The following is a 24,899-nucleotide window of genomic DNA, read 5'->3' on the forward strand; positions in this document are numbered from 1 at the left end:
GAAAGAAAGAAAAACACAAAGTTACATTTTAGTTTTATTGTTGCAATGATAATCTGTTGGGTCTTGAGATGAAAGTCCAGAAGCTTAGATTATACAAGAATTTTTAGCATGAATTGCTCTGATTTGTATTCTCATAGCTTATATTACTTCCTTACAGTAGTTGCAAACCCTCAGTGAAATAAAGTAGACAAACTGCATATTTTCCAGGGCTGTTATTTTGTAGTTTTTCAAGTGGTATCAGACCCTGTACCACACTCTTCCCAAAGTATCAAAGCTACCACTCTAATTTGGGAGTTGTTAACTGACTACTCTTTCTTATGCTTCAAAAATTTTTAAAGAAATTTAAACTACTTTTGCTATTCACCAATATGTGCAGTGGGAAGATGTATGTCATTTGGCTTGAATGTTGGACAAATGTGATATCTCTGCTTATAAGTATTTTTGTAATTTCTGTCATGTCATCTCTATCACTACAGTATTGCACAGTAGAAAACAAGTACAGCTTCCTGTTCTTGACTTTGTGCTGTGATTTTTTTTCTCTTTACTGAGGCACAAATGTCTTTGTGCATCACATTCCCTATTTTTGCTCCACTGCTGGTTACTTCCTTGATTTGTTACAATGTAGTATACCAATACTTCATCTAAGCTGTAATCCTTGAGCATGTTTTGGCTTATGGGTGAATTGTTATCCTGTATTCTATACTTTGTTAGATTGTTTTTGTTTATTTTAATGTGCCCTTCATGCCCTACCAGTTGGATACTGTGCCCCTGTTGTGCACTGGCAAGAAAAGGATCCTAAAATCACCATAGCACCAACAGCATGCAATGCCTTTTATAAGACTAATACAGCTTTTACAGTTATGCAAGTATTCAAACTAGTAGGAGTCCTTCATTGTGAGTGTAAGTTACTGATGTTAGCTTGTTCTATGTTTTTGTTCTTGGCTGGGGTGCCTTCTTTGCCGAGTTTATATGCCCTCCATGTGTCCATATGAGGTTTGGATGCAGACATGTATGTGTGTTTGTGTGCGTGGTGCTTGTGTGTATGTGGATGAGGTATGCATGCACACGTCTATGTGTGCGTGTGCGCATGTGCACATGTGCGTGAGTGTGCGTGCGCGTGTGCTTGAGTGTGTGCGTGTGTGTGCGTGTGTGTATGTGTGTGTGTAACTGCTCCATTTTGACTGAGTTTCTAATACTTGTGTGCACTGAGTGCTGGGGTAGGCTCTGAATTCCCAACAACCATGTGCAAGATTTAGCAGGTAATGATGAAGTTAATGATTTTCAGAATGAATAAACAAATGAATTCCTGCAAGCCATTATATACAAGGAATATAACCATTTAATCTTGAAATATGTTGTTTATATTTATCATTTGTCAGTGCTGCACGGAGTAGCCATGGAACATCCCCTGTTAGTTCCCAGACTGATTTAGATGAATTGCCTTTTAGCCCATTGTTAATAGGTCCTCTATGGCATCTTAACTGTTTACTTAGCAAGTGTTTTAGAAGTAAAATACAATCAATAGTGGCTATGTATCCCTGCTGGAGAAGTGTTTATCCATTTGCATTCTAAAATCAGAAGAGACTATTTCTGGAAACGCCATGCCTCTAATCTGTGAGCTGTAAGTATGAAAAATTGGTGTTCAGCACAGATCCCTTAACTGGATCAAGTTCACTCTGAAAAGTCTAATGCAGAATAATTACATCTCCTGTGGTGTTCAATGCTTGTAGACAGGCAACATTTCTGAGTCTGTTTGATCAAATTAGGAGGAATTGAAGACTGACTTTCAGGTGAGAACTTGGAGAAAATCTGACTGGCTATTTACAGATAATAATGCTCTTAGTGTTCACATTTCTGCATTTTCATAAATGGAAACAATTATGACTTGCATGGCTACTCCTCAGTTATCTCAAAGACAAGAGGATAATGACACTGATGTTTGTTATGAGCCATGAGCTATGTGTGCCCTCTCTACGAGATGCAAGGTTCTCTGGTCCATGATGCATTCAAAGCATTTATCTAAAGTGAACGTTGCCATGCTTTGATCTATGCTTACTGTGTACAACAGATATAGAGTAGCATTAAGCTCTCTGCTTACCGAGTGTGTGATTACTCAAGCATGACTCCATTTTATATCTTATTTACATATTTTATCATGACACACAATAGTTCAAAGCTTAATCTTCAACTTTTTAAACTCATTGATTTTGGACGATAGGATGAAAATACATTTCTGCATGTCAAATGCAAAACACAAAACATAGTAATATTATTTCTCTTCTTTACAGAAATGATTATGTGTACAATTGCTTCCATGTGGGAAATTGCATGGATGTTTTCTGCTATTGCATAAAATGAACTATCTTTTTAAAATAATTCCTTAACTAAACTGCATAGTCATTTTAATTAATTTCACTTCTGTGTTGCATTCTGTAAATAGTTCTGGTGTGCTTTCAAAATATTACAGCATCCAGAATCACAGTATTAAAAGTCCAGAGTGTCAATGATTTTAATAAACATGGAAGAATGCCATTTTTGGAAATGCTGAGTTCTGATAAAGTAGATCACTGTCATTTCAGTTTATTATAACTTTGAAACTATGTATACAAATGGTCTGTGTCCAGATGATGAAAAACAACCCCAAAATAGAAAAACATAGAAGCGTGTTCTGTTTTGGGGAGAAAGAAAAAGCACTGCTACACAAAATTTGATTTTCATAACATAATTGCATGGTGATGGAGCTTGACGTGAATAGAAAATGGTAATAAGCACTTACGAATTAGGAAGTTAATAAGACATAAAATGTCGTAGCTACATTCTGAGGCTGTCTACATCCATTTAAAATATGACGGCATAAAAAAAAATCACTATGCGACATGTAACTTGCTAGTGAAATGGCAGAGTTTAATTCAGTGACATTTATAAGTCAGATTCCAACAGTGAGATTTTTTAAATGTTCAATACATTATGCATTAACACATTTTTTTCATCCAGTACAGGAAAAAGGGAGCCTGATATTTGAATAGAAGAATTTCAGAGCTAATTTGCAATTGCAAGATGATTGTAAATGTAGATGATATTTTTCCAGAATTACTGACATGCTTTCATGAGGTCAAAGACATTTTATTATTGTTATTATTATGATTATTATTTTGCATAATGACAATGGTACTTATAAAAATAATATGACAATGATGACTGTCTATTTAATCTATTTATAGTTGATTATTGGAAGAGACCACTGATAAAAAACTGGCAGGCTGTAGAGCAAGGGCAGGTAGATGTGTATGAGATATAGCCATTATATATCTGAACAGTAATGACAAGTATGCAAAGTAACAATGCTGTATTAATATTTAGAGGATGGGCATATAATGAGATATCTGCTAAGCTACTGTACTAGATTAAGAAAAATTACAAGCAAATGCAAAACCCAGGGAGAGTTCTATTTCCATATATACAGGTTTCTTTTGTCAACATATGGAGAATTGTAGTGGTTTATAAAGAAACTGGAGAAATAATATGAATACAGTGGTATTTTAGAGGGTATTATTATTACTATTAGGTGCAAAAATCATCATCATCCTCATGGTTCCAAATGGCACAATGTGAATGTGTCAGTTCATTATAAATGGTGTGCAAATAATATTTATATTTATATTTATATTTATATTTATATTTATCCACCCAAAATTGTGCTAACAATTTCATTATCTGCACAAACAACAGTAGACTAAGGCATAAAAATAGATTCAATTAAAAATATTACTATGCAAGTAGCATTAAGAGAATTGAACACACATCAAGTAAGTCAGCATGTGACATAGAAAGGATTAGTTAGTTAACATGTCACCAAAGACGATTAGGCGTGTCTTCCACAAATAAATATGATCTCTGCAAACAACATCTCCAAGTTTCTAAGGACATTTCTTTGACTAATCTATATATTTAATTATTAAGTTTGTTTATCAGGGTAGTATATTGGACCATTTTCTGGCACAGCCCAGGTGAATGATAGCACAGAAAAAAATCAGTAGAGTTGTATATAAAATCAAACAATTATGTATACATATTACTATCTAAAAATATATTTGGGACTAGAAGAGTAATCACATATTGTAGATAGAAAAAAACAAAAAAGCAGAAAAATCAAAAAATAGAGTGAATACAATATCATTTAACAGAGAGAGAGAGAGTATAGGCCTTAATTAGCATGTACATGGTGCTAAAGATAAATATAAAATAGATTATATTTAAAAAGAGATGGCAAATATGGCATATGTACATATTATTTACAAGTGAAAGTGGTAGCTAGTAGGCCCCCCATTCCTGATCAGAGTTGTGTGTATGTGTGGGGGAGGGCATAGCAAGATTTAGTGGAAGTAGTTAGAATGCGTAGGCTATGCAGCCTGCATGGAAGCAGCTCTACTGGACTTGTTAATGGAGGTATATTTTTGCTTTTTATCTAAATCTGGCATAAGAGGAGAGATCTTTTAAATAAGGTGGTGGGGTAGTTAGAAGTTAGTGGCTAGTACTGAAAATGCATGCTTGGTATTTGCGCTTGGTTATAGGATGGTGAAATGTAGTGGCATTGTAGGGGTTACTTCTTAGGTTTTAGAAAATCTTTTCTGGTAAGCTGTGCTGAAAGTGGAGAACATGTTTCAAGAAGGATGTGCTTGATGAGAAGTGAACTTAATAGAAGATTAGCTCTTTGTATTACTGATAATTGATTTGAATTATTTAAAGCAGAGGAGATAGTAGGCATTGAACTGGCATATCTTATTTGCAATTGTCTGAATTGACAATTTTGTGTAGGAGACCACAGCTAATACAGGAAGTCTGCACTCCAGTTGGACTAAAATAACTCCTTTCCAGTGCATGTTCTAGCTAGTTTGGTAAGGTAAGGAACATTTTCCTAGCCTAGCAAGGTAAGGAGTTGATTTAATGTGTAGTTCTAGCTCTGTGTGTTTGGAAGTTAAATGTCTGGTCTAGCCAGTTGCCCAGATATTGGAAGCAGAAGATATATCATCCAGGTGTTGTTGACATCTTTGATATCAACGGCTGATGAAACTTTGGCTAACCTTTTGCTTGGTTTTGAAAAATATTGTTTTTGTTTTATTGGGCTTGCGAAGAAGATTATGATCTATTAGTCAAGTTTTAAGTGAGTATAAGTAATTCTTAAATTTGGTTTGGATGACTGGGTAGGAGTGCTCAGATTTGAAATTTACCTCATCATCAGACTATAATATTTGGGCATGAGGGAAAGGTTATATACTGAAGTTTATTTATAAAGATTGATAAAAGCAGCCAGGGCAAGTGTGGATCCTTTTGGAAAACCTTTAAGTAAATGGGCTTGATCTGAGAGGGTGAGCCTATTATAACTCTGAAGAATCTGTCAATTAAGAAATCTTTGAGCCATAGGCATGATTCGGTTCTGATACCTATATCTATCAAGCTGTGAAGAAAAGCAATGTTTTCTACCAGACTCAATGTCTTGTGCAAACAACAAAGATGGCCTCTCTAACCCCTGTGATACTGCCTTTGAGCACATTAATTATGACATCACCTGTGTATCTTCAGAGTGTATTCATGGTGCTTCAACCTGTCCAAAATACTGTGCTGCTTAAAGGAGAGGTGATGATAGTTTTGCATATAATCAGAAAAGGATATTTTCAATAATCTTCCCAAAGTTGGTAGAATACCTATGGGATGGAAGTATCCAAGAGTATCTGTATTTCATTGATTTGGGAGTAGTTTCAGTTGGACTATTTCCTGGTGTAAGGTATAATACTGTTGATTAGACAGAGACTGTAGATAGACCTAGAGAAGTTTTAAGGATGTCTTTGCAGAAGTAAGTGAAGCAAGGATTAAGGTTATCTGCTATCTGCTCTAGTGGGAGCACCAAGGAGAATTTGGTTTAGTAGTGGTTCAATGTCCTTAGCTTTAATTTGTTAAGAGTGGGAGGGAGGAATGGATGAAGGACTGTCTCCTGTAGTAGGAGGGAGTTGGGTCTGCTAACTTCTTCTAGAAAGTGAGAGAGTAAAATTTGCTCTTGCCAGCATTGTAGGATATTAGGAATGGAGTTGTTATGAATTGTTTTATGTCCTGTTAAATGGTTGACTTCTTTCCAAAATTTCTTAGGGTTATCTAAAAAAGAGAGGTCTATTTGACATTAAGGTAGTTGGACTTGTATCTTCATATGACTTGTTTTAAGATGTTATATAGCATAATGAAATGTCTGTGAATTTATTGGGCAAAGTTGTTATTCCCTTCATGCTTTTATTCATCCAGTAGTTACAGAACTTGCTTAAGTTCTGAAGTCATCCAGTTGATTTTCTTTCTTTCTTTCTTTCTTTCTTTCTTTCTTTCTTTCTTTCTTTCTTTCTTTCTTTCTTTCTTTCTTTCTTTCTTTCTTTCTGAAACAGCATTTGGATGAATGGAAAGTATTTATGCAGGTATTGAACCAATTTTAATGCTGCCAGACTAGTGTTTAACTAGTCTATGATTTAGGGATCCAAGAATCTGTTTGCCTGGGATGACATGATCGACAGACCACGATGCTTTGCCAGAGATGGCCTGCACCTGTCACCCTTGGGATTCCGGATACTGGCTAAGGCTTTTACCACCCCTATAGTGCTTTTTTAGGCAAGGTTCAAATGACAAATTCACCACCGTAACAGGTACAAGCAAGCAAAATCTGAGGATAATGCTACTCAATGCTAGAAGTCTAAACCTCAAAATGCACTCACTCGAGGCACTCCTTAAAATGGAGAACATCGATATCTGTGCAGTGACAGAGACCTGGTTCAAAGCTCCAGATAGCACCCCTGCATTACCAGGCTATAATTCATACCACACCTTTCGGCCACCTAACCCGGACTGAAGCACTAAAGGTGGAGGCGTGTCCATGTTCATTAAGGATATCCACACCTCCAGGCTAGTTGCACAACATAATGCATCCAAGATTTTCCAAGTACAACTAACTCTGGGCCAGACTGCAATCCAAATTGTAGCTTGCTACAGACCCCCCACCATGCCCCAAGATTCCCACTCCTCATTTCTTGATACACTGGAAAATATTAGGGTGCAACCCAACACCTTAATAATGGGCAATTTCAGCTACCCCACCATTAACTGGGAAAACTACTCATGTACCAACTCTTTTGCTCAAAGTTTTCCAGAATTCATAAATTCCAACACCTTGGATCAACGTATTCACACTCCCACCAGGGGCAGCAATATCCTAGACCTGGTCATTACCAACATGGGCAACTGGTGTTCCACACCAGAGGTCAATTCCTCGTTGGTCAGATCCGACCACAAGCTAATCACCCTAGACATCCACATCCCACCCCCGCCCCCCATTAGGGAAACCACCATAAAAAACTTCTCCAAAGCCAACTTCACACTTCTTAAGACAGAAGTGGCAAACTTCATGACACCCATGGAGATGGACAATAGAGGTACAACTGCTGAATCCTACACAAATGCACTTTATAAGCACTTACACGAGCGCATGGATTGTGCTATCCCTAACAGAACCAAGATGCTATCCTGCAAAAAAAGGAAGCCAATCTGGTGGCCCTCTGCCATAAACAAACTCTACAACAGAAGAAAGAAACTGTTGCAAAAAAAGAATAAAATCCTATGACTGGAGGAGCTCCCTGGTCAGCCTCAGTAAGAAACTGAGATCCCTCATAAAATCCTCCAAAGCTAATTACGAAAACAAAATTGCCACTGACTCTAAAGACAACCACGAAGCATTCTATAGCTATGTCAAGAATCTCAATGGCAACACTCAGATCTGCTCTGAGTTACAGCACAATGGCACTAAATATACAGAACCAACTGATATTGCCAGCATTATGGCAGATAGATTCGGTGCTAACTTTACCCCCCCCCACCTTACCCCCTAGAGGGCCCATCTCTATACCGGAAGAATGCAAAGTTCCTGTAATCATGGCTGCATAGGTAAAAAACACGCTCTCCAAAGCCAAGAACACAGCATCCATGGGACCTGACAATATTCCAGGCTGCGTTCTACATGAACTACAGAACGAACTGGCACCCCACCTAAGTACCATGTACAATCATAGCCTCACCTCAGGCTTTGTGCCCAATGAATGGAGCACCGCAATGGTTATCCCACTCCACAAAGGGGGAGCCATGATGAACCCTGGGAACTACCGCCCCATTAGCCTGACAAGCCTGGTCTGCAAGGCCATGGAAAGTATCATCATGGAACTCATAAACAAAGGCATTGGTAATCTCCAAACTCTGGACCCCAAGCAGTTTGGGTTTGTAAAAGGTAGATCATGTCTCCTAAACCTGATAGACTTCTTTGAAGCAGTCACCAAAGCCATATAGATTAGGGTAAGATGGTTCACACAGCCTATCTAGATTTCACCAAGGCTTTCAATACCATCCCCCACTCTGGAATTATAGATAAACTCACTAAACTAGGTATAAATCCCTATGTCACAAGATGGGTTGCCAACTGGCTCATGGACAGACCCCACACTGTGAAAGTAGCAGACTTCAGACCAGTGACAAGTGGAGTACCACATGGTTCAGTCCTGGGTCCTCTCCTGTTTGGTATATACTTTTCTGAAGTACAGGCTAACACACAAGGTCTTTGACTAATGAAGTTTGCAGATGACTGCAAACTGGGAGCCATAATCAAAATTCCTAACAATGTGGGTATCCTACAAAAGGGCCTCACTGAGACTGATGCCTGGTGTCAAAGCCATGGCCTTTAGCTCAATGCCAAAAAGTGCATTGTCATCCCCTTTGGTAAAAACTCTGTACCCATGAACTACCACATAGGTGGTAGTCTACTTAACATAGAAAGTGTGATAAGAGACCTTGGGACACAGATGGACAGTAGTCTCTCCTTTGATAATCACATTGCCACAGTGGTCAGGAAATCCTTCTACGTGGCACACCTCATCACAAAAGGTTTCTCATCCAGAAAAAAAGAGGTCATTGTTTCCCTCTACTCATCATTCATTAGACCCATTATAGAGTACAGCGTCCCTTTGGTATGAACCTCACAAGACATCTATAACAACTGGAGAGGCCACATAAATACCTCACAAAGAGGAGTACTAGCCTCAAACAGATACCCAACGCAGACCGTCTCAATAAACTTCAGCTTTACTCCATCACATATCACCTACTCAGAGGTGATTTCTGCCTAACATACAAAGCTATGTCAAACCCAGAGCTGTTGGACATGCTCCACTTAAAGAAATCCCAATCCCTCCGAACTACACGCTGTAAGGACCTAAACCTTGTCACCACAATAAACAGAACATGCTGGCGGGATAGATTCCTGTCCCAGAGACTTCCCATACTCTGGAACAGACTACCTATCTATGTCAAACAGAGCTCCTCATTAGCACTCTTCAAGAAAAATCTTGATGATTGGATGGGAAATAGGAAATTCACCCCAAGGATCACTTCTTGGCTCTGCTCAACAGGGGCACATGAAAATAATTTTCTTGGGTGGCGAAAGCCAGGGTACCTTTTTGGCTAGGCTTATATATACCTACCTATGAACCTATGAATTAAGTTTTTGCTTAGCACTTTGTGCATTTAGTAGGCCACAAAAGAAAACAGTATTGCTGTAGTAGTCTTGACTTGTTTTGAAGTGCAATGGCACAGGATTCATTTTGGCATTGCTGTGTAACTGTAGGATAAGGATTATTTATTTTATTTTATTTTTATTTAACATTTGTTTACCAGGAATGCCTGACTGGGACAGAGCCCATTTCCAGCAATGGCCCAGGGAGAAAAGCTCCAAGGAAAGCTACATACACTTAAAATTGTAAAGAAGGTTACAATGAATAAGAAAACCTCTTACACTTTCACATGAGGTTACAACATAGAATAAAACAGTTTACATCATGGGTTTTAATTTGGTAAGGTTGAGAATGATGAAGAGACTGGATCTTAGTATAGACTTGGTTAAGTTAAGATGAGAATTATGCAAGTCAAATAGTGCATCAAATCTGTTTCCTGTGAAAGGTGACAGAATGGTAAGAGAAGATGTGATCTTGAAACAGGAATGTTGGAGAGTTGCTTAGAACGGCTATGGGGCATTCTTAGTTCTTTGGGAATTCAGGACAGGAAAAGTAAATATTCAAGAGTAGAATGGTTGACTAGGGGTGGAAGATGTATATAAGGGGGAATAGTACCTGGTCAGTTGGCATGTCTTTTTTTGTTATGGATAGATGAGTGTTTTTGAAGGCATTCTGCATGTGTTGAACCAGTATGCCCAGTGCCATAGAAGAGAAGAGAATAAGAACAAATGGTAGGGGGAGAAAGTCACAAACTAAGTGAAGAATTGCTGAATTAGTAAGATTTGTGTCTTTAATGGCAATAGATTTGTCAGCAAAAGTGGTGGCCACGGTGGTGCAGTGGTTAGTGTTGCTGCCTCACAGCAAGAGGTTCTCCGGTTTGATTCTCGGCTGGGGTGCCTTCTGTGCGGAGTCTGCATGTCCTCCCTGTGGTTGCATGGGTTTTCTCCGGGTGCTCTGGTTTCCTCTCACATCCCAAAGACATGCAGTAGGTGGATTGGACACTCTAAATTGGCCCTAGGTGTGAGTGTGTGCATGTGTGTGCCTTCTGTGGAAGGTTGGGTGCCAGGCTGGTAACTCAACACTGTAAAACTCCACTGCCAATCATGAGCAGAGAGATGATCCTGCTGTGGTGACCCCTAACCGGGAAAAAGCTGAAAGAAGAAGATGATTTGTCAGCAAAAGAGGTGCAGATAAACTGGAATAAATGGGAAAAGGGGATGTGAAGGAAATGGGGGCATGAAGGGATGGAGCATGATGCACATCCTATGTCAAAGTGTGACATCAGCCTGCACATGTGCAATCCAGAGCCAGCCACCAGCAAGATAAGAAAGGGAAAATCCTACCATTAAATGTTTTACAGATAATATGTTAGCTATTAAATCAAAAATGCAGCTATTAGTGTGGGGGGGGGGGGTAATACCTAGTAAGGGGAGAGTAAACAACTGACTCAAGAGAAATACTAAGCACTACTAATAGTCGGGACAGTAACACAGAAGTAAGTGCAGGCAACGTAAGTTCCCAGAATACACAGATAATGCTATTGTAAGGTACTGCTAGAGGTGCATGGTGGAACTGGGAAATAGACTGAGCATCAAACTCAAAACCCAAATAAACAGAGCAATGGTGAGGGTCATTAAATAATGTTATGGTAAAGACTTGAAGAATCAGCTGAGTACAGCAACTGGAAAGATAGAGATTCCCACACTGATGAGTTCAAAAACAGAATCAGTCCTCCCAGGGACTGCAACTAAGATTCAAAAACAGTCAGTCGTCACTGGGACAGCTACTGATGATAGGACTACTTGTGTTATATTTTTAATAGTAAGTTAGGTAACCAGTGCTGGTAGGTGAAAAATATGAATGTTTTCAACCCAGTGAATCATGCTTAAGGGAATGCTGTAGTCAATGTGAGTCAGGGGTGGAAAAAAAAACACCGTAAAACTACTGGTATGTTTTAAAGGGCTAACTCCTTGGGGACTGAGTAGATTTAATTTCATTGAGATGCCACACATGACCTGATGATCACTGCAAATTTAAACATCCATAACCTATGGGATGTTTTAAGAATTAAAACTGTTAGGTAAGAAATAGTATACCAAACTTCAGGAAGACAGCAAAAGCAGGTCTTCAGCCATTGAAAAACTACCATAGTAGTCATCTTAAGGAAAATTTACCAAACTAGGACCACTAAAGTGCAAAAATCAGAAGGTATACTTGCTCCTAGATATTGCATATGGAACATTAAGCTTTGCCATGACTCATTCAGCACGCAAAGTGTTATGCATGTAAGTGAAAGATTAAATTGTTGTTGCTTCATGTATCAGCTGTGGAGTTGTTGGCAGTAGAATTTATCACAGTACCTGAGGGAGGACCAGTCAGAATAAAGGGAAAAGGTGATATTTCTTGTTTACTACTTTTCCTTTTTATCAAGTACGCACAGCATTAATGGTACCCTACATGAGACTGTGATTTATGGTCGAGCCTCCATGCTGGTGGATGTCGTCTTGCAAAAATTCTGTTTGCTGAGTTTGTATAACATTTTTACCCATGATTTTGCACCTAAGATATTTTTCAGTTTTTGCTGTTCTAGTTCCTTTTGTGCGCCACTGTTGTGAAGCATCTTATTATAAATCTCTTCATAACCACATCCCTTTCAAGACAGTTTACAAATGTAACTCGTGAAATCATGGAACTGAAGAACAGTAGCTTCTGTCCAGTCCCATGCCTGAAAAATACAGTGCTTTTATAAAGGATTGGTACTTACTTCAAACAGTCCTAAGGCTTCTTATGAGTAATTGCCTGCATATAATATCAAAATATCCATAGTACTGTCTCTTGTTTTAGTATAAAAGGTGGCTGACTGGGCACAAAAACAGTCTTAAATGGTCCCTGTCTTTCTCTAATAGATGATGTATCATGAAGACTGCAGAGAAGTGGACAATCACCTTCATCAAAAGTTCAATGACATCACAAGAGAATATCTTACGTGCAAAAAATAGCACATTTGGCATGAGCAAACTGTATTTAGTTCTGAAGAAAGAAAAAGGTGCCAAAAAAAATGACCATGCCTCTTCCACCTGAATACAAGATGGAAAACATCTAACAAGCTATGCTCTTTTTTTCCCAGTCTTACTACCTAATCAAGGATCCATCTATTTTAAACAGGACTGTTCTATACAAGAGTTTGTATATTCCGCAAATTGTGGATGATAGAATTCCTCTTCTTTAGTGTCCATTGTGCACAGGGGGCACATGGCAAGGCATGCCAGTGCTCACACTTCAAAAGGTATGCTTTCTAAAACCAATATATTGCTACAGTGCTTGAGCTACCCATTATAGAAATCCAGACAAAAAGCTTCACCTAAGTGGATATATAATTTATGTCTAGCATCTTATAAGGAGACTAGTGGAGTTCAAGGCATAGGCAGTCTTGGGCAAATGTGCACAGGTTATATGGAAGCAGCTGGTTGAAGTCAAGCAAGGATGGAGCATTTAATTCTAAGAAAACAACTTTGTTTTGGTGACAGTCACTTTCAGAGCTGATGTACTGGAAAAGGAGGCAAGTATACCTTGAAGAAAGGGATTGCTATTCAGGAGATTAGAGGAAATGATGAAGTAGCCATCTTCATAAAGCAGTTCCATCATTATATCAAACTCATCTAGATCCAGCAACTGGGAGAAAGAAGCTATCCATTTAACCACAAGTTCAAATGTCAGTATAAATAGCACTAGGGGTAGAGAGCAGATTTTGTAGATGCAGCTTACATACATGAATGGCAGTAGTACTTCTGATTTTTTTAAGACAGTGGCAAAATGTGAATAATAAAGTACTTTCATAGCTTTTGTATGCCCTTGCAGCAGTACAAAACATTCACAAACTCTCCAAATGTGATCCTAAATTAGACAGTCAAAAAGCTTTTTTGGAGTCTAGGATGAAAACAGTTGTGGGATCTTGCAGACTTTGAACTGATCAAGGCATACCAAAAAATGCCCTGTGATCATCAATACTTGACTTGGGACAAAACCTGCCTGACTTCAGGAAATCAGATTTGGTAAAAGAGGTTGTGGTCTCTTAGCATCCTTGCAGTGATGTTGCTATTAATATAAATGAATGAGAATCATCTGTACTTGCTGAATAGTCAAATGTCTTTCCCAGACTTACTAAATATGATGATCTTGGACTATTTGGAAGAGTGCAGTGTGACATCCGGAGCCTGTATTGATTTAAAATGTCTGATAATCCCAGAGTCATGTAGTCCCACAACAGATGACAGACCTCTGCTCTTAAGTCATTCAGGCGGGAGGCAAGGAGGCATCATCTTGGGAGGGGCCAGACTAATATCCGTTTCCATTTCTTCTTGCCCAAGCAGTGAGACCAGATTCATTCTTTGAGTGGTAATGCATTCAAAAGGGCTTCATAATTGTTAGTAGCTTCTGGATTCTTGGATGAGCAAATAGTGTACATAAATTCATAAAATATACTAAACAAATGATTACTATCACTTTGATGAGACCATACCTCTCAACCATCCAGAATTTTGCCTCATATTTTTTGTCTGTTCCTCATAAAAACTTTGGGTTTCTGGTCAAATAGTGAAGATTGAATTCACTATATAATGGCAGACATTTGAGTTTCTGACTTCATATCATTCAGAAAATGAATGCTAACACAAAACATTTTGTTCTAGCAGCTTTCTAAGTTTATAAGAGCAATATTTAAAAATTGTCCCTATTTTTTGACCTTTGCCCAGATTTCTTGTTCTAATCGGTTGAGAGCTATGGATGAGACATATGGATGGATGGATGGATGGATGAGACATATGACAATTATATTTCATAAACATTTTGGCTATAGTGACTTGCAGTTTCTTTTGTTTTACAGAGCAGATAAAAATCATCCTTGGATGGCATCCTTGGGCCCATGCCTGTCTGCCAGTCAGCTTAATTTAAGCCCAGCTGGGACCATGGTGATACCATTTGTTAACGTAAGACTCCTGTACAGTGGATATAAAAAATGTACACATCAGTGTATTGTAAGTTTTTTATTTTTTGTATTTTTTCCCCTAACAGATTTGCTTATTTTTCAATTGAATTGTATAGGTTATAGGTCACATTAAAGGTGGGAAAAGTTTTGAAATGATTCATAGTGGTCTCATTTTTGTATATCACAAAAACCTGGCATTTTAACAGGGGTGTGTACACTTTTTATATCCACTGTATATATTGATCAGTTTTGTCTGTTTATATCTAGGGCTGCTATGTCCATTACTCATAAATCTTGAGTAAAATATTAGCCTTAAAGTATTAAATATTATTTATATTTATGGCCATATCTACCTCTTTATTCATCATTTCCTTATACGGCTTGTTCATATACACTAAGTTCTCTACCTTACTATATAAAATTCTGTTTTGATAGTCTCTGACCATGTGGTAGAGGACATTCTGTTTCAACCATTCCATTTTAAAGGGCTCTGTCTATTTAAAATAAGTCACACTGCCTGGTGAGTTAAACTGCTTAATACAGGGTTACACCCTATCAACTACCAGGTGGTCTGTAATGCATATGGTTAGAGTATACAATGTTTCTGCAGGCCACCAAGTAGTGTCCAAGACTCCCACATATGACACATCTGATGTCTATCTGCAGTTTGTACAGCATGATTTTATCCAGTGATATCTTATTGCAATGCTGGTTATGTTCTGGGTCCATGGCTAAGATACCTATGAGAAATCTCCTGACCATGGCAGAGAATGGTTACAATAGTGCCCTGCCACAAGCTCCTATCAGTATGAAACATATGTTTGGCATACTGAAGTCCTGCTCCCACTGTCTGGATTTATCTGGAGATGCCCTGTAGTATGACCTTGGCACATCCAGCAAGATGTGTTTAGTCTGTGGAATGTTATGTAACATGATTATACACAAGCAATTACAGCAAGTCAGACACATTCAAATAGAGGACATCTCAGGCTCAGCGATGGAGAACTGCTTGATGGGGAGCCAGTAGAGAAACCAGCTGCAGTGGAGGACTGTGCCAGCTGGAGGTGAACTCATCATACTGTGGCATTGAATAAGAGGGCAGAATCTGGTTTATAACTATACAGACTAGAATAAAGTATTATATGGAACAGGAAAAATGATGCATGCAAACCTATACCCAGGCTGTGACATACAATGCATAGACTGGGCCACACGCTGCATCAGAAATAATGTACCCAAGTAACAAAATGCAAAGGGTAAGTCACAGTTATCATCATATGCACAGATAGGGAGGGACACAGAGTGAAGTGTCACTAGCAGGCAATTGTATGTGGTGGTGTCATTGAACAATATATTTTGATGTGTATCACACATGTGTTAGTAGGTTGACAGACTAGGGTAGACTGGCCAGGAAGGGGGTGCTGTGTCTATTGCTGTATGAGTGTGTGGAGGTGGGCCATGCAAAAGTCTGACTTGAGTGTTTGTTAGGAAACAGCCCCAGTAGATATTGCAGCACTGTGCTGTGATCTCTTGAACAGGTCCAAGGCACCCACAGGAGATGCATATTCAGATTATGTACACCCCCATCCACAAGATTGCCGTCTACTGGGAGAAACATAGGTGTGATCTACACCATCATGAGATGATGGAGTGCTTCATGTGATGGACAGTACCCATGGCATACTTAGCCATTGGAATGACATCCATCAGTGTCTTTCTCATACTGGATGTGGAGTGTGCAGCAAATATAGGGAGTGTGCCACAGGTGAACATATCCTACTCCAGGTAAATCTATCTGCATCTTCCAGTCCTTATGTGACTTCTTGAGCTTATGAGGGGGGGCCAGTGCACAGGCACAGAAGCATGGAATTGTGTGGGAATGTGGATACCACACTGGCAATGTGTAAGAGTAACACTGTGACCCTTGACTATGTTGGGATTTGGCTGCCATGATTATTCATTATTTATTTATTTTATGTTTGTTTACTGGGATAGTCCGATAGGTGGGTAACCCATTTTCAGTGGAGGCATGGGGAAAAGCCCCACTAGTTACAGAGAATACATAATCTAAGAAACTATGAACATAAGATGGTACAACTAAAGTAACACCATGGAGAATACATAATGTGAGGATAAAAACTTAAGTTCAGACAATAAAAAGTCCTATAAGTTATAAGGAATACAAATGTAATATAAGAAAAATACAAACATATGTTGAGATGATCAACTTTAACTCCTATGGTTAATATTAATCATACATGTGTTAAAAAAAATCATACTATCAGAGAAACAACACCACACTTGTGTACAAAGAACATTATATATTTAGAGGAACACGGTTAGATACATGTCTTAGTTGTTAAAAAAATATGAGTGGGAGATATAAAGGTTGCTTATTAAATTCAAGAACTCTTATTATAATTTCTCAGGAAGCATTAAATAGAGACAATGTTTATCATCTGAGCCAGATAGTTCCCCAACATCTGACAGCTGTATATCCACAGTGGAGGACCTGATGACACAGCACCTCTGCAAATACCAGACAAAATCACCTACAATAAGCAAGACCCTTTACCAATGGATAAAGTCCAGTGAAAGAAATGCTACTGCTTAATATAGTACTACAGGAAATGACTAGGTCACATATTTGGTGCATGTGGCCTCTTCACCCAAAGCCCTACTGTTCCTGCAAAGAAACATTGTCATGGTTATAAGTTGCACGTTTACCTACTTTGGCAGATACTCGTCCATGTTAAGATGTACCCACTGGGGTTTAGTTCTGCAACAATATCCAGGACTCCACTGTAACTTTGGAAGTGTCTGGACTGTCATGCAGAGATCCCAGGAACTCTAATAGTGGTTTGATTTGTGTGACACTTACCAATACCACTACCATCTGCTCTTGTGCCAGATGGGCAGCTTCACCTTTTGTAGCACTTATCATGTTGGTGGCCTGATTGGTCACATCCTGTTGGTGCCACTGACAGTATTGATGTCATTAGTGATATGTCCCAAGCATGATTACAGAAGGTCTGGTCAGATTTCTCATGGCAAGTTGTCCACTGACTGTGGCCTGTGGAGATGGGGGGCATGTAGCAAGATGTCATTCTCTGTCTGGCAGAAATTGCTTTTCTGATGTTTACCACATTGTAGCATACTTGCTTGAAATGAAAATGCCAACATATGTGAGTACGTTTATGTTCCCATTGACATAAATACATGCAGTCCTGTTGACCATGTACAGTGTTCAGTGTTTTACTGATGATGTAGTTGTTTGAGGGCACGTAAAGCTGTTACATTTCCACAGCAGTTGCCACACTACTGAATTGCATAATGGTCATGGGTGTGTTGGGAGGGCAGTTCATGTGACGTTTATGTTAGTAGATGATAAACCTGGAGCATTGGCACATGATAGTAATGCAACACTCTCTTGCAAGTTGATGTGACCAGATAATATATGTCCTTTTTGTGCTTCCCTCGGGGTGAAAGTGCGGGAATAGACAGCTCCCTTGAGAGGAACTGTGCAACTTTAAGGAGCACATATGAAAATCCATCTTCTTTTACTCCCCCACTACACCTTAGTAATACATGCTAACCCTAACTCTGTCCTTGCTCTTGACCCTAATTTCCAGCTTACCTTAAAAAAGTCCTTTTCGTAACACTACCACTACACAAGACAGCTCAGACACTCACCACAAACACACACACACACACACACACACACACACACACACACACACACACACACACACACACACACACACACACACGCGCACACATACGCACACACACATGCACACATACAGTCTATATCTAACCCTAGCATACACACAAGCACAAACACTAAATCTACCCCTTACGTAACCCACACCCCATCTCTAAAGCACTCACATGCATACGCACACTAGATACATCCCCTTACCTAACATTTACCCTAAAGCAAACTCCCTGCTCAAACAGTTACCATTGCCAATCAACCAGAACTTGCCAAAAACAGCATTTGCACAAGCGTTCTTTCATTCAATAGTTATGACAGATCACTAGTGTCACACACATATGCTTCACCCAAGTCAGCTGAAAGATTGCAGACATAGTAGTCCATATAGAAGCCACAAATTTTGCATATTGCTGACACCTAATTACCACCAATGACACATTTCTTGTAGTGGGACCTGTAACATTGGGCTCATATCTACACATCCAGCCAATGGGCCAGGTTATAATGCAGGTAAGCAGGAATTTGTAATGGGTCATACCACCATATTTCTAGCTTGTTTAATATACATATGGGTACTGGTCTGATTGGTCATATGTCATGTATGTAATTTGTTTTCTCTCTTCCTCTACATCTCTTTGTCACTTTTATTTGTCTCCATTTTGTATGTTTCCACTTTCAACAGCATCTGGCACAACTGTGTTAGTAGCACTGTTCAGGTTACCACCCCTGACAGGTCCCATTTTTCTTCTACAACAACTCCACCTGGCTCCAGGCCTTCTTCCAAATTCATTGTGGTAGGAGGGGAGAGAGAGATTGCCTCCCCTGTGGCCTGTGGCAGTACCTCACTAGACAAGATTGCCATTGTTACCCTTAGTGGCATTGCTAGGGGGTGTGCAATTTATAATGTACATATAGTTGACAGAAGTAATGGAGGGAGTTGGTTGACCAGAAACTAGAAACCCAAGCCAGCCACCTGGAGAGGTCTCATATGCATCTTACACAGTCATACTACTGTCTGACTCTTCCTTCACCATCTCAGATGGGCCCACTGGATAGTGTGGTTAGGGTGCTGACTGACCTCTTCCAGAATCTAGCTCAGACAGTGTGGATAAAGGAGGGTTAATTTTTTTTTTTTTTTTTTAACATTTGTTGAGGAAAAACAAATAAAGAGGGTTAAACCCACACTATCCTCAGTACTGGTGATTCTATTCCTCATGTGCCAAATACCTCCCCTGTATGTTGTCAAATCCTATCTATCACCAATGCTCTGCCTTTGTCTTTTTGTCTTTAATTCAACTGTCACTTGCAGAAGTGTCAACACCTCCAGTGTCAGTCCTTGTCACTATTTTATGTTTGTTTGCTACTGATCCTTATCCTCACTCTCTTTACACCCTTGTCTTCCCCTTACACCATTCCCCATCTTCTCCAAAAAAAAAAAAATTGGACCACTATCTCTGAAAATAAGTTATACTGTACAACCCCTTCCCCATTCCCAGCCTTACCAACCCTGTTTACTTGTGTACATCTCTCTGCTTGCTGTACCCTTCTTACCTATACATCATTTCCACCCGCATTTAAATGTGAAACTATCAGTATAAACATTGCTGTAGGACCTTTAAAGTGGCATGCAAGCTTTCTTGTAGCATTGATATGTAGTATATGTGCATGCACTAAGGTACGTATCTGCTAATCATTTGACAGTTTTGTTTGAGTCAGTCTTACCTGGAACTGTGGGAATGTCCTTCTCCATTAGTGGACCTGCCATTTACATGGGTGGATTTTTTAATTTATGCAGCTTGAGCTGTGAAATTCTAGTAAGTTAATTAATAATTGGCTTTGGACTGCATTTTGCTACAAGGCAGGAGCATCAGCATAATTGCATTAGTCAAGTAGGGAGCATTTTCTAATGATAACATTTTTTATTTGTTTGTTTGTTTGTTTACTTGCTGCTGAAACAAAATTAAGCCTTTTAAATGAATACATGTTTTTTTCATTCATTTTCTGGCATAGTTTTTTGGTTTTTGCTTATTTTTTAATGAATTTGTTTTTATTATTATTTTTTGCTTCCTACTTGCAGTACAACTTACATCCTGTAAAAAATGTAATTGTTGTTATCTGTTTTGCTTTAGGGAACATTTTGGCTAACCTATCAGCAAAATCAGCAAAACATCTCTCATAATGTTATACATCAAGATAATGCCAGGGAAGAGCTATTTTTCTCATTAAGTAAAAGTTATACAATTTGTTCTTTCCCAGGCTTCTATATGTTCTTTTCTATTGCAGATGTTAATGTCCTCAGGAACGATGCAGTTTACTAGGCAACGAAATACAGACGGCTGTCAGCCACAATCTCTGGGTGCAGGGTCTGGCCCACTAGCTATGCTTTTGGTTCACTGTGTACATTTTATCCATAAAATCTTTAGAATCATATCACAGAAACTGACAATAAGGTCAACAGCAAGACCAGTCCTATTTTGCTTTTACTATTCCCTTAAGTTCTTTCAGATTAATTCTAAGAGCTGCTTACTTTCTGCTTTATTTGGATGACGAGAGAAACATGTTCCTTCTCTGCTCAATGTTTAGTGCTCATTTCATGCTATATGCCCAACACTGTACATACTTTTTCTGTCTAGATATTTAGAATGTAAAAAAATAAAATAAAAACAAAAACATGACTAAATAGTTTTGTACTTGGATCCATTTTATAACAATGCAGATGAATGTCAGGGCAAGCTTAACCCTACAGCACAGCTATTGCTATTTACAATGCAAGACAAAGCTATGCTAGGATGATTTAATGTAACATGTAAATAACCTATTATAAAAGCATTGTGGATATCTATTACACACAGCATTACAGTATATATATTTCTGTTAGTGATCCCATGACATGCAGAACAGGGGTCAGGCAACTTATCTCACGGTCAAAAGAGTACTTTGGTCAATAGAAGTTAGTGCAAAGGAAAATATTAAGTACAGGACGAATTGAGACAGCCACTTGTATATGGGGGAGAGCTTTTCCTTTCATGAAAAATATTTCTTTATGTCACAGTCTGAATGCCATTTTGAACAATTTGTTACATTTAAAATGATGTTACCCATTGGTTTTCTTATTAGATATATTGCACTCTGTTTTTAGGCTTGATGTAACATGCATTAAGGATCAATGTTTCCAGCTTTGCTTAATGAGTTAAGATGCTCCGTAGTGACCTTGAATAAAATTAAAGCTGCTTGGAGCTCAAAGTTCACAAAATCTGAGATGTAAATAAAAGTATGATATAATTTGGCTGCAATGTATCACAATGATGAGAATAAATTTAATGAACTCAAAACACAAGCAATTTAATGAGCATTTTCCGCACAAACCAAATGCCAATAAATGATGCTTGTGCTTGTTTGCATCTGTCTGCATGCAGTTAATGGTTAATGGAAATGATCAGGTCATAACCTGAATATTATAGCTGCTAATATTTTTACAGACAATGAGAATGGCAGGAGGATGCCCTACCACACTAATAACAAGATAAAGACAGAAACAGCACTTGAAAACACAAGTCTGGCACACTGTGCTACATAGTGAGTATTGGGAGTAAATCAATGATGAAATCTAGGAAAATATCTTTAATTTCATGACTATCATATATATTTTTCAGGTGTTTACTGGTGTGAAAATCAGAGCATGAAGATATGGCACACAAGTCTTACCTACCTTCAAAAGAGACATTAAAAATGACATCCCAGGTGTCTGAGGCAGTATCAGTATGGAGTCATATAGCAATAACCCACGCCTGGGTGTGGGTAATGCTGAATTTACCCACGGTTGGTGTGGTTTGATTACGCACACCAAGGTGTGGCTTATTGCTATTATACAATGACATTATTTAAGAAAAAAATAATTAATTTTCTTAAATAATGGCATTGCATAATGCCTCCTTGCTGCCCTTCCGCAGCTGTCTGGTATTCTGCGGCAGTTCTGATGTACAGCGCATGCGTATGCCTATGCAGTACATCAGAGCTGTGGGCAAAAGCAATGGAGAAAGCAAGATCTCCGTTGCTTTTTACAAACTGTTTTGCTATGTTAAATGGGCTTAACATAGCGAGACAGCTTTAACAAAGCAATGTCGCTGTTGCTTTTTTTAAAGCTGTCTCGCTATGTTAAACCCATTTAACATAGTGAAACAGTTTGTAAAAAGCAAAGGAGAAAGCAAGATCTCCGTTGCTTTTTATAAACTGTCTCACTATGTTAAACTCATTTAACATAGCGAGACAGTGTGAAACAATGGAGATCTTGCATTCTCCGTTGCTGTAAAAAAAAAAAAAGAGCTATAGTAATGGAAAAAGTCCGGGTGACCGGACCTTTTTCCATTTCTATAACTCTGATTTGCAATGTGCACGCTGACCAATCAGTGTGCACGTTTTTTGAATATTAATGGGGGGGTCGTTGAATAATGGTGATTATTCCATTTTAATGATAAATGAAGAGTGTATGGCACTCTTCAGATGGAGGATACATATAAATGCTACCCCAGCTCTGCTTTTGTTTCTTTTTTAAAATCTACAGATGCAGTAGAGTCTATATGGCCCATAATAACATATAATAAATTCAATTAAAAACATGACTACCTCTGAATGCCATTGTAGCATTAGTACAAAGAGATGACAGATACTATGTAGAAGAAACAAATAATAGGTATACATGTATACTACAGTGTTACTGCCACGCACAAGTATAGTCTAAAGAGTTTATTAAATGATGATACAGCTTGCTGTTAATGGTGTTCACTTTGTTAAGTATGTTTCTATTACAGATGGATCGAACACAATTGTGTGTTGAAGTAATACTATTTTTCATGACCAGCATTGTGGATCAGTAGAAACATCTCTATCTCATAGTTCTAGGTCTTTGAACACCCTTCCCTGCACTACCTTATCTGTGTTAACCTTAACCATATCCTGCCCTTAACCCCAATCCTGCTCTTAACTTCTGAAAAACCCTTCTCCTAACAGTATCACTTCACAAAACAGGCACAGATATTACATACAAAAAAGCATACATGCACTCAATTATATTTATTCCCCTTACATAGCCATTACTCTAACCCTAATCTGAAAACATTTGCACACACAGTCCAACTCTCACACCTGCCAATGTACTTTTTTGACAAAAGTCAAGATGGGCAACACATGCATTTGGTAAAACATCTGTTCAGCAAAAACACTACACTGTTTGGTTGAATCAATGAGCCTTCAACCAAATTAACTGTTAACATTCATATCTAAGATAGATAAGTAAGTATAGATACAGAAAAACACAATTTGGAAATGATCTGCATACCGATAATTAATTCCAAAATAAAAAAAATGCAGGGAAAAAGCTCCACAAGACAATTCTTTATATTCACTTTGTGAATAAAGAACTGTGCTGAGGAGCAAGGAGGTATGCCTTAATACGATGATATCTTTAAGTACCTACTGCAGAGGTGCTGTTTCTGAATAACTCTGTGTTTTGACATTGCAGAGAGAAACGTAGGTCTCAGTTCAGACTCCCTTTTTTGTCTTAGAAGTATTATTGCTATGAGTCTCTCCACCTGTCTCCATGCATGTATCCTTCATTACTTTAATGGCTAAACTCTTCTAACAGGGCTCTGTATTGTGCACTATGGGTTATTCCCTATTCAGTTTCTGCATTTTACTAACTTAACAACTTTCTGATAATACTCAACAATAGGTTTTTGATAAAACAGCAGTTCCTCTATCCCTTCCAGCCAAAGGCAGATTGCCATTCTCTTTGGAGTTTGTACATTTATGCCTTCCTTTTTATCAAGACAGTTTATTTTTAACAATATATCAGGATGATGGACCCCTGCCCTTAAAAAATATATATGTATATATACAAACATGACTTTAATATAGTTTAATAACTTTCTTCTTTTCACTAAAGTGCCTATTGTATATTGCACTTTCTTTGTTGTCTCTAAATATTTCTGTTAAATTCTATGTAAAACTAACACTGTACCTGTCAATGTTGTTCTATTTTTATTGGAGCTCTTCTCCCCGGGCCTCCGTTGAAAATGGGCTCACACCCAGAAGGACTAGCCCTGTCAACAAATGTAAAATAAAATAAATAAATACATTTTTACCTGTACTATGTACAGGGCTGTGTATATGTAACACCATTCAGTTTAAATGTGTTTAGTACATTGACATGTTTCCTTATGGTAAAAACTTTGTATAAGCACGTATAACTATTATATGCTAGTGCTTTGTCAAAGGGTCAAGTAAATTTGCATCACTTGAGAAATGTTGTGAAAAGAACATCTGGAGGCATGCAATGACAGAGACATTTGCCTCTCATCAAAGTGAAATATGGACTGAAAGTGGAGACACTAGGTTGGCCAAGACCTCCTGGAGGAAGCTGAGAATCTGTGGACTACCAGAGAATAAAGTCCAGTGGATACACTTAAGGAGTAGGAGGAAAACTGCACATAGATTTTAAAGCAGTTTGGCCTAACCTTCTGAAGTACTCCTCTGTACCTTTCAAAAGACATGGCATAAACAGAAGTGCAATTTTGTAAGCTCTGAACTCTAAACTGTGAGTTACTTTAAATTCTTG

The sequence above is a fragment of the Protopterus annectens genome, chromosome 1.part0 (assembly GCF_019279795.1).
Source record: "Protopterus annectens isolate FY-2018-M chromosome 1.part0, PAN1.0, whole genome shotgun sequence".
In the NCBI taxonomy this organism is placed as follows: domain Eukaryota; kingdom Metazoa; phylum Chordata; order Ceratodontiformes; family Protopteridae; genus Protopterus; species Protopterus annectens.